This window comes from Macrobrachium nipponense, chromosome 8 (assembly GCF_015104395.2).
Source record: "Macrobrachium nipponense isolate FS-2020 chromosome 8, ASM1510439v2, whole genome shotgun sequence".
Classification (NCBI taxonomy): Eukaryota; Metazoa; Arthropoda; class Malacostraca; order Decapoda; family Palaemonidae; genus Macrobrachium; species Macrobrachium nipponense.
The window spans coordinates 76101689-76111345 of record NC_087203.1 but is presented as its reverse complement, the minus strand read 5'-3'; positions in this window follow the sequence as shown (position 1 = coordinate 76111345).

Genomic DNA, 9657 nt, shown 5'->3' with positions numbered 1-9657 from the left:
ACATTCCATGCTCAGAAGTTTTATTTGTTACTTTTAATTTTTATTTTTTGTTTGTAAATAGTATTTTCTTTTATTAGTACAGGGTACTTAAGTATATACCTTGGAACTATTTGCAGTGATGATTATGAGGTTTTATGTTATGGTCATTGAAAAAGCTTGTGTCAAAGGTATTTGTGTTATGTTACAGTGGTGTCTCAGGCCATTTTCTTGAATTCCCTAATGGTTTTTATGGCCTCAGGTAGTTTTGGCATTTCATGCAATTGTAGTCAAGTACTTTTACTGCCGTGGTCAAGACTATAAAAATCTTGTTGCTTTGTTTCAGGTTAAGTAACTGTAAATCTTTACAAATTTATAAAACAAATACATATTTCTTCTGCAAATATAATATGTTTCTAAGGAAATTCACAATTTCCTTTTATGTTGGAGTATTCCTCTGCAAGCTGGAATTGTTCACAAACTTGATAAATAGGTAGTTAAATGGAAGTAAGGAAAGTGGCTGAAAACTGTCATTCACCTATTATCATCAAGTACTTTTTCTTTGGCTTTGTCAAGTGAGGATATCTTCCTGCGCTCTCACTGACTTCTAAGTTGGAACTTGTATTATAAGTGTTTGTTTACTTTCACTGTAAAAAATGAACATAACAAAGGTGTGAAAAGTTTGGGAAAATGTATATGGCCCCCCAAGCACACTGTTTAATTGAATTCCCACCATTACTGTTCCTTTGTAGGGGTAGGATCTGCAGCTGTCGGAAATTTTTGGTAGAGGAGGAATGTGACTAGTGTTAGCCTACCACTCCCTCTTCCCCACCATTAACCTCTCCCAGCTCCTTCATTATGTACACTGCTCTTTCAGCTGATAGGGGTTACGGTCAGAGAGTTGATTGATAAACCTACCCTTGCCATGCTACCTACTACCATTTTCTGTTGCCACACTTGGGAAAATTAATTCTATACAGGCATCTTCCCTTGAACTTGTTTCAGTGACACCTGAAGCATCAATAATCAACTTTAAGAGATCATCCTTCCCAGCTCATACATTGAGTGGGGAGATCACAGAGGACCTTGCATGGAGAGGGCAATCTTTTATGCATATCAACATTTTGGAAAAGCAAGCAGCACCACTAACCCTGCAAGCCTTCCAGGATTATTTTGGTAGATCACATAATAATGATAATGAGCAACAACAGGATCATTATTTCCCTTCACCTTTGACATTTGGCAAAGTAGATGCACAAATGTACAATTCACCATGCCTTCGAGCTACCATCCAGGTATATTTTGGGAGTGAGGAATGCTTTGACAGGCCAGCTCAACTGGTTTCTTTATATGGCGAAGGCTATTTAAACTCTAAATCACCAGTGATCAACCTGCTCATCAAGTGACTGAGCAGGGAGCTCTTGCAGTTGTGCCCTCCATTGTCAGATCCCTGAATTGCCTGGAGGATGCCATTTAGCAAGCCTGGAATATTCTGTATGGCTGCACCTTTCCTTTGTGTACCCTATCCCACCAAGTAGTCAACCATGCATATATCACTATGGGGCTCAGATATCCAGATAGCTTCTTTTGGTTTCCCATTTTTCTGGTTCCTAACCTTGAAAAGTGGACCATCTATAATTCTTGACACAGACGGGTCTTCATCTTCTCTCGGGTCTCTTCCTCTCTCTCTCTCTCTCTCTCTCTCTCTCTCTCTCTCTCTCTCTCTCTCCCTAGTTAGAGCTTATGTTCAGTAGGTCATGGGCCTGGCAAGTAACATGCCCATCTCATCCAGTACTTGAAGACTTGGAATCTCTCATGTTCATTAATTCTTGGGTTTGGTGGAGAAACTCAAGACTCAGTTCTGATGAGAGATATAAGATATTTTTTATTTCCTCTCTTTGGGACCTTGCTGGTAGCCAAGATGAGAGGCCTTGCTTGGTATGAGCCGTAGTAAGACCCAGCCTCTCAGGCCATTGTGACAGCGTGTTACGGATCTGAGATCTCAGAGACAATGTTACGGTGTCGAAATATCCTGGAAAGGGTCGAAAAAAAAAAAATCAACACAAACAGTTGAAACTGGGGATACGAATATAGAAAGAAACACTAACACAACGAAGGTTTATTTACAAGCTTACTAACAAAGGTAAATGCAGAATGGTATCTCCTATTTACATAAACAGATAGAATCTTACACTGCATGAAGTGGGGGAACAGTGCGGCAGTTCAAATACTTGCTACTCGATTTGGCGGTTCGACGCGCTGGCTTCATAAATGTAGATCGGTGGTTGCGGACGTCCTCTTGACTCCATATTGCAGAAACTAATCTTCTTGTAAGGCAGGAATTCCCCAACACCTGTAACAGGTCCTTTTCTTCTCTGAAGTCTGCTCGACGTTGAGATAACACGGTAGACCACACCTGAAGACGACTAGACCAATATCCAACCAACTCTCGAGCAACTCTTCTTTTGATTGATCCTTCGTCGGTTCCTTTTTTCTCGTATCTCACGGAAGATCTCTGCTGCTGCTGATCTCTCACTGATAATCTGATCCGTGGCTCTCTGTGACTAAACTTGTGATCTCTCTTTTACGATCTTTCTCTCTCTTCTACGATCACTGCTCTCCAAAGTTCGTTCGTCGTATTTATACGGCACTCTGGGGGCGGAGCCTACGGCGAACGTCACCGACTCCAGGGATTTCTAGAACTTCTTAGATGAATCCAGACGAGGTATTGCATCAGAAAATCGCGGGGTTTCTCACGTAACGTTGGCACGTTTTTGCGCTCCACAACTTGCCCGACGATTCCAGAACAACCACGAAGATAGGCGCCTCCAACATGGGCGCGAAAGCCTCCCTGCTGCCGAACTTCTCGAAAATGCGTTCTCCTTTCCTTTATCTTTCTTTGCTATGAAGCAATTACCATCACACAGCGCCTCATGCTATTACCAGCATACACAAGAAGTGGGTATCTAGGAACCTTTTTTTGTTGGTATGTGATGTATCAAATGACTATACGCACAAACTCGTTAAGTCAAGGGCTTTTGAAACTGTCCCTGAACATTTTCTGGAAAAAAACTTCCTGGCAACATGAAGCATCAAATCACCTTTTCCTCACTACCCCTAAGGGAAGTCACCCACAGGTGCCCATACCTTTTTTAGGACCTATTGTGGTTGCTCAAGAGGTTGTGTAATCACTGCTTCTTTTGGGCAGAAAATCATTCTACCTAAGGTATCAGGAGGCCATAAGTCTGTGGTCAAATGGTAAAGTAACTGGCTTGTCTCCATTTTTCTATCTTCCTCACTCTAACAGGGCAACAGCTCATTCTTAGTACATGCTGACTGGGCATGTATTCAGATGGTACTCAGTCAAGAAAACCAGTCCTAGAGCTTCTGCAGATAAGATGTGAGTATCTGCACCCTTAATATTAACAAGAGGTCTGGGGTGAATAGTAGTTATATTCCAAAGTCATTAATTATATTGGTCAGAAGACATAGGTGCCCTCTGCCTTGTGCAACTGCAAAGGGGTTGTACTTGTTTTTCCAAGGATTTTCATATTTGAGTGAGAGTCCAAACACACTCGTTTGAGCTCAGTGTGTTATAGCTCTATCATTCATATGCCAGATCAAGTAGTAGATTAGAGTCATTGCTCCCCTACTCATATAATGACCTGGAAAGTGACATTTTCACCTAAGGAGTACGTAAGTTCCTTTATAAAAAGCAATGGTTTGTATTTCTGTAGAAACAAATAAACATATTTTCCTAGGGGTATGTATTTCCCGTCTGAACCACACTACTTTGTCCCTGATGCCAAAGAAAAAAGTGCTTGGTGATGCAGGTGAGTGAGTGTTCAGTATTTCCCATTCACCCTCCATAAATGCCTGTCAACTATCTTTGTTATAAAGTTTCAGTGACCAATTCCAGACTGCACTGAGGAATACTCCTACATATACTGTAATGGTTTGGCTTGCATACCTAGGAAAAAAGAGTAATTTCAAAATTTATTTTGCACACTGCTAATCTTGTATTTCAAGACAAATATTATATACGTAGAGTTGTATATTTTACTAATTTACTTGTAGACACAAAAAATGTGGCAGCTAAGGCAAGTTGTGACTTTAAGAAACCAGCGATGAATTTTGTATTTATGTCAGCACTGTTGTTCTCCAGTTTATGAGAGATACAGAGAAACTACAATTTATAAGAATAATTTGTCACATTCTTAATTAATGCAAAACTTAATAATCAATAAAATGAAGTATTGCAAATAATGACTTGTAAAGTGATTGAACTGCTCAGTATTGAATTTAGTATACTGTTACTTTGAGTGTTGTATTATATTGACTGTACATAGACAGTTTCTACCTTATAACGCACAATAGTAAGTACAAAGTACTGTACTGCTTATGCTGTTGTGTATTGATAGGATTATATTGATTTATTTTAACTTAGCACTTTGGTTGCCAAGCCTAGAAGTTCAACAATACCAACCATATTCCGGAAACAGTTTTGTAAGCCAATAAATTGCTGAAAATTGTGAATCAGGTTACCTCACTCTTAATAATGATTTACTCAGTCATCTGCTGTTTAAAAAACCTGCATTATTATTTTCATGAAAAACCAGCATTATTATTTTTCATGAAGTAGTTTCACTGCACCACCACTGTAATATTTCTGGGACAGAGGAGAATTAATAATGGGGTTAGACAGATACTGTAATTGGAAACTAAACAGAAGGATCAAAGGAGAAGGGAATGCAGCAAGGGATGAAGGAAAGTTGCAAAAAATCTCTGGCTGTTTTACTTACTGCCAAAGAGCTTTACAAGGCTCTAAAAGTATTCCCCTCCTACAGACACCCTAACTCGAGAGTAAGGGAGGGCTGTGCATTTTACAGTAGTACTATGTCAGTAGCACAGGCATCTTTATACTAGAGCAATACATACTATTGTTTCATGATGTTTTGTGATAGTATATTCTATGCTGCCTTGGGTAAGTTTCTTAGAATTTAAATTCAATGAATATTAAATAACTAAGAATCTTTGAGGTAAAAAAATAACAATGCATACCAGTAGTATAGTAGTTAATTTTGTTTGCCATTGTGAGGTTAAGTAACAATCCTTATGCAGCTATAAACAATAGTTGAGACAAAAAACTTGTTTAACAATGTTGCAATTTACATTTAAAATGTTGCCTTAAAGTATATTTTAGTCAAATTAAAAAGTCCATGAAAGTAAATATATTGCACAGTATGTAGTTAATTGTAAAAGTAATGACCATTGAGTGTTGGAAAACTATTGAATTTGACTGTTGTATGTCACAATTTGATATATAGGGTATTGTCAAGTAAGAACTTTTATTTTTCTCCAGAATTAGGAATCTCACTTTAAAGTAGTGTTTGCATAGATTGTTTAATTATAAATAAGTGAACAGTAATGTGTAACTTGCCCAAAGTGATGTAAGCCATATGAACTTCAGTAGTAATTTAGCAATAGTGGTCAGTTGATAAGGTATATGTAAGTTTTGTACGAGTAATTTTAAATTCTTTCCTTTTAATGTCACATTAACAGACCAGAAAGGAGAATATTTTTTGAATAAATGCAGCCATGTACATTTTCTGTTTCTATATTTTTAGCGTCATTGATGTGTTTTCTTTGTGGCACTGTAACACGGTTAAATTACAAAATACAGTAAAAGTTTGTGATTGAAACTATGTCCGTCCATTTTCAGGAATATTACTAGAATAAATTGTTTCATATTTTTCTATGAGCTGAGAATATCTGAAATAAAATTAAAATGATCTTTTGTATTATTTAGATCACTACACCAAGAGATGAATACCTAGACCTGTTGGCCATCCAGGTTGAAAGAACACAGGTCAGAGAAAGGTTGAGAGCTCTCATATCATATTCGACACTAAAGTGAAAAGTTGACAAAAATGCACTTATGATGATGATACCCAGGAGGCAGAACTTTCTGAGTATTCAGATATCTGATTCATCCCAAATGACAGTTTCCAATGCTTATTAGAATTTCCATTTAGAATTGTACTTACAAAGCAATATAATGAAGTCTTGTTTTTACTCGAAGATAAAGCTCCTCAATGTCTAATTGGGAACAGCCAGACACGGTTAGTTGCTTTAATTATGCTGTATGACTAATAAAGGGATGTTCACAGGACTGTCTGGCAGGGTATCTTGTGGATTGTAAAGCCTAAAGGCCTGTCCACACGAGCGGGCCTTATCGGCATGCTCCGGGGTTGGCGGGCTTACCCGTGAATGTTGTCCACACAGGTGAGGTGATGGAGAGGTGGGCATGCCCGACGATGTGAGTAGTTTGTTCAGTGTGGTACGATAAACATAGTGCCTACTGCAAAGACGAAGATATTGTGTAGCATGATAATTGCTTTGTGTGTGATGAAAAAGAAGAAAAAGTAGAGAATATGGTGCAAAGAATGGCTCGGTAAAAGAAATGTATATGGTTAACGTACGTCTGCCAGGGTCGAAGCTCAAGCCATCAGGCACCACCATGGTGATTTTGCTACAAGACCCATCGGGCAATTTGACTGTTTGCCCGTCAAGTGTGGCCGTTAGAGGGGAGGTCCGCCGATCAGCCCCGGTCGTGTGGACAGGCCTTTAGTGTGCAAGAAGGAACTGATAGCCAAGGTACCATCCAGGTAGGAAGCTCGTGGGAGTAATGCTTAAAATAAAACCTGTTTTAGTTGAGGATTATGACTAACACTGAATTGATTCCAAGTTGAAGGTGTCCCATGCATCAGATTGAAGTCACTGATTCAACTTAAGGGAGAAAAGTAATGCATCAAAAGTCTCTGTAGAAATGAGAATACTTCTTAAATAGATAAAATGCTGATGTTGTCATCATTTGTGGTTGCAGATACATTTGTTTGCATGTACAGTATATGTTTTTTATTTAAATTGAAAAAATTCCTGAATATGCAATGAGAAATGTTTGCTAACATTTGAAAAATTCTCAATGCAAGGATGATTGTTATTACATAAACATGGAGGTTGCAACCATTCATAAAAAATTGTAATAATCATAGCTTTGAATGACTGCTTTGTGCAGTTACAGACAAATGTGCTACTATCAATGATTAACTTACACATGAAGGAGGATAAGAGATACTAATCTTGTCTATACTTAAAAGACAGTTATGAATGGTGTTCATTAAGGATTAGCACAGTCCTTTTGTTTATCATAAATGAAGCATCTTTAAAGGGGTGCACATATGAAAGTCTAGTGTTGACAATAGAATACAAGGATGATGAATGTAGAAGATATGCTTCAAAGTTATTGTAAAGAAAAAACTTGTGGTGAAAGCAAGCAGAATTAAATCACTATTGATTAAAGTCCTCATGGCTGCTGCGGGTATTGGGATGTAGGGTTATACACATACGTGTTATACTGAAGGTAACAGACGGCATCACAAGAGATACTCTGAATTATTGCAAGATGTAAATGAAGCAATAGATTTTTAATGCTCAAAATTTATAAGATAAGGAAACGGGAAGGAGGAACTTTGTTACAGTGCATGGAAAGTCTTGAGCAAAATGGAAATTTCCTTTACCTTTAATATATATTTAATTTTAAAGCAGGAATCAAAATTCCTGTAGGAATAAGAATGGCAGCTGGTTGCATGAAGTTGGAAGAGATTGTAGACTTTGGGAAAAAGTGTGTCCCATAAGTAAATACACGAAGATTAAAAAAAAAATTATGAAAATGAAAGAAATGGAAAAGAATTTGAAGAGGTGTGACTACATTGTGCTAAGTTTCATAGCTTAATGGTAATGGAAAGATTATACTACTGCTGAGGAAGTTGCAGAGAGATAGGGTGTCCGAAGGCTGGATAATAGGCTTGGAACGTTTTGGATATGTGATAAGATATGTTGAGTAGTTAGCCTGAAAAGTTGTAGATATGGAAAAATTGCGGTGAGGGCCAAGAAAAATCACATAGAAAATTCACTTGTGAAGATCTAAGATCTAGATCTAATGGAAATTCGGGGAGAAAGTTTGCAAGACAGAAGGCAGAAGAAAACCCCCATTTTACAGCTAACCCATTAAAGGAAAAATTTTATGTAAAAACGATAAAAATGGTACAAAACAAAATCTTATTTTTTATATGATCCATAAATTGTTGATAGGAAACAGTAAAAATGTACTTTTAGATATCTATTACATCTTCCACTTATAAAGTAGCATTTAGCTATTCAACTGATGAAGGGAAGCACTGATTAATTAGAAATAAGTAAACAATGTCCTTTAGACATTTATGTAACTAACCAATAAAATCAGGAAGAACTTCCAAAATAACCATATCCTGTTAAAATTATTGTATTTGAGCAAATACTTATCTAAAAATAAATGATGATAAATAGAACTACATGTATTTAGATATAATAGAGACAGTATAATCTAAAGGCACGGTGTTTAACATAACTGACTTTGAAACAGCACATAAGAAAATACTACTAATAGGGAGCTACAGATGGAAATAGGTTCTGAGCAATATCTTTATGGTAATTTAGTGTTCGATCAACTGTCGGTATATAAAGTAATAAGGAAGTGCATGAGGTTCTCTATGGAGCCCTTACACTGACTAGACCTCGATACTACTACTATAAGCCAGTCATGACCACTAAGCAGTATGAGCTTAGAAAGCGACGATCTAACGAAAAAAATGAAAGAATATAATACAGTAGAAGACACCTACGTAAATGCAATTGAAGTATCACCCGAAATTTATGAATTAATTGAGCAAGACATAGGAAGTGGAGATACTGATAAATACACAGTAACGCATGGAGGATGATAGCATATAAAATTACAGAAGGGATAGTTAAAAGTAATACTTTAGTACTACATAACATTGGGCAGGTTTAGAGGAGACAGAAGCAAAAATAAAACGAAAAGGAAAATATATTCGAAATAATGGTAGGCAACAACAGAAATATGCTAATTAAGGTACAAAAGAAGAAAGTAATGAGAAAATCAGAAATTAGCAAATAATCCAGTTATGGCAAAACGCTGCAATAAATTACTGCTAAGAAAAAATAATTAGAAAGGATTAGTTCTGCATTCAGTACTGTGCGGTACCACAATGAAGAACATCAATGAAATATTAAAAAGGCCGCAAAAGACAGAGGAAACAGTGTGGATGACCGCAGTTTATGAAGAACATAGAAGAAATAGGTGAGTTAACAGTAAAAGAGGGTAGGAACATTAAGAGATGTAACCATCTTTTAGAAGAGATGGAAACAGGTGAAAGAATACCAAGAAGGATGAAAGAAGGAGATAAAACAAGGATGAGAAATAGAGAGCAACAACTGGAAGAAAGAGGGGCCTTGGACAGCGGAAGAAGATCCTATATTGCAATGCAGTGCGTACACCATATTCTATTGGGGACGCCTAGAAGAATCTGACATATAACCTGTTGCCTGCATATGACTAGAAAAAAATATTCTGTTTAATGACAGTAAACTCTCACGAGAAATGGTTAATATAATAAATACTAGGGGATCAAGTAAGAGACTCCCGTGGACGGAGCTAAACAAAACTTCGTAACAATATGTAATAAATACAAAAATAGAAACAGAATAGCTGATCAAATAAAAAAAAAAAAAGTTATTGTGCTCGCAACTGTGTTAGTTAAATGAGGGAATCAGGAAGGA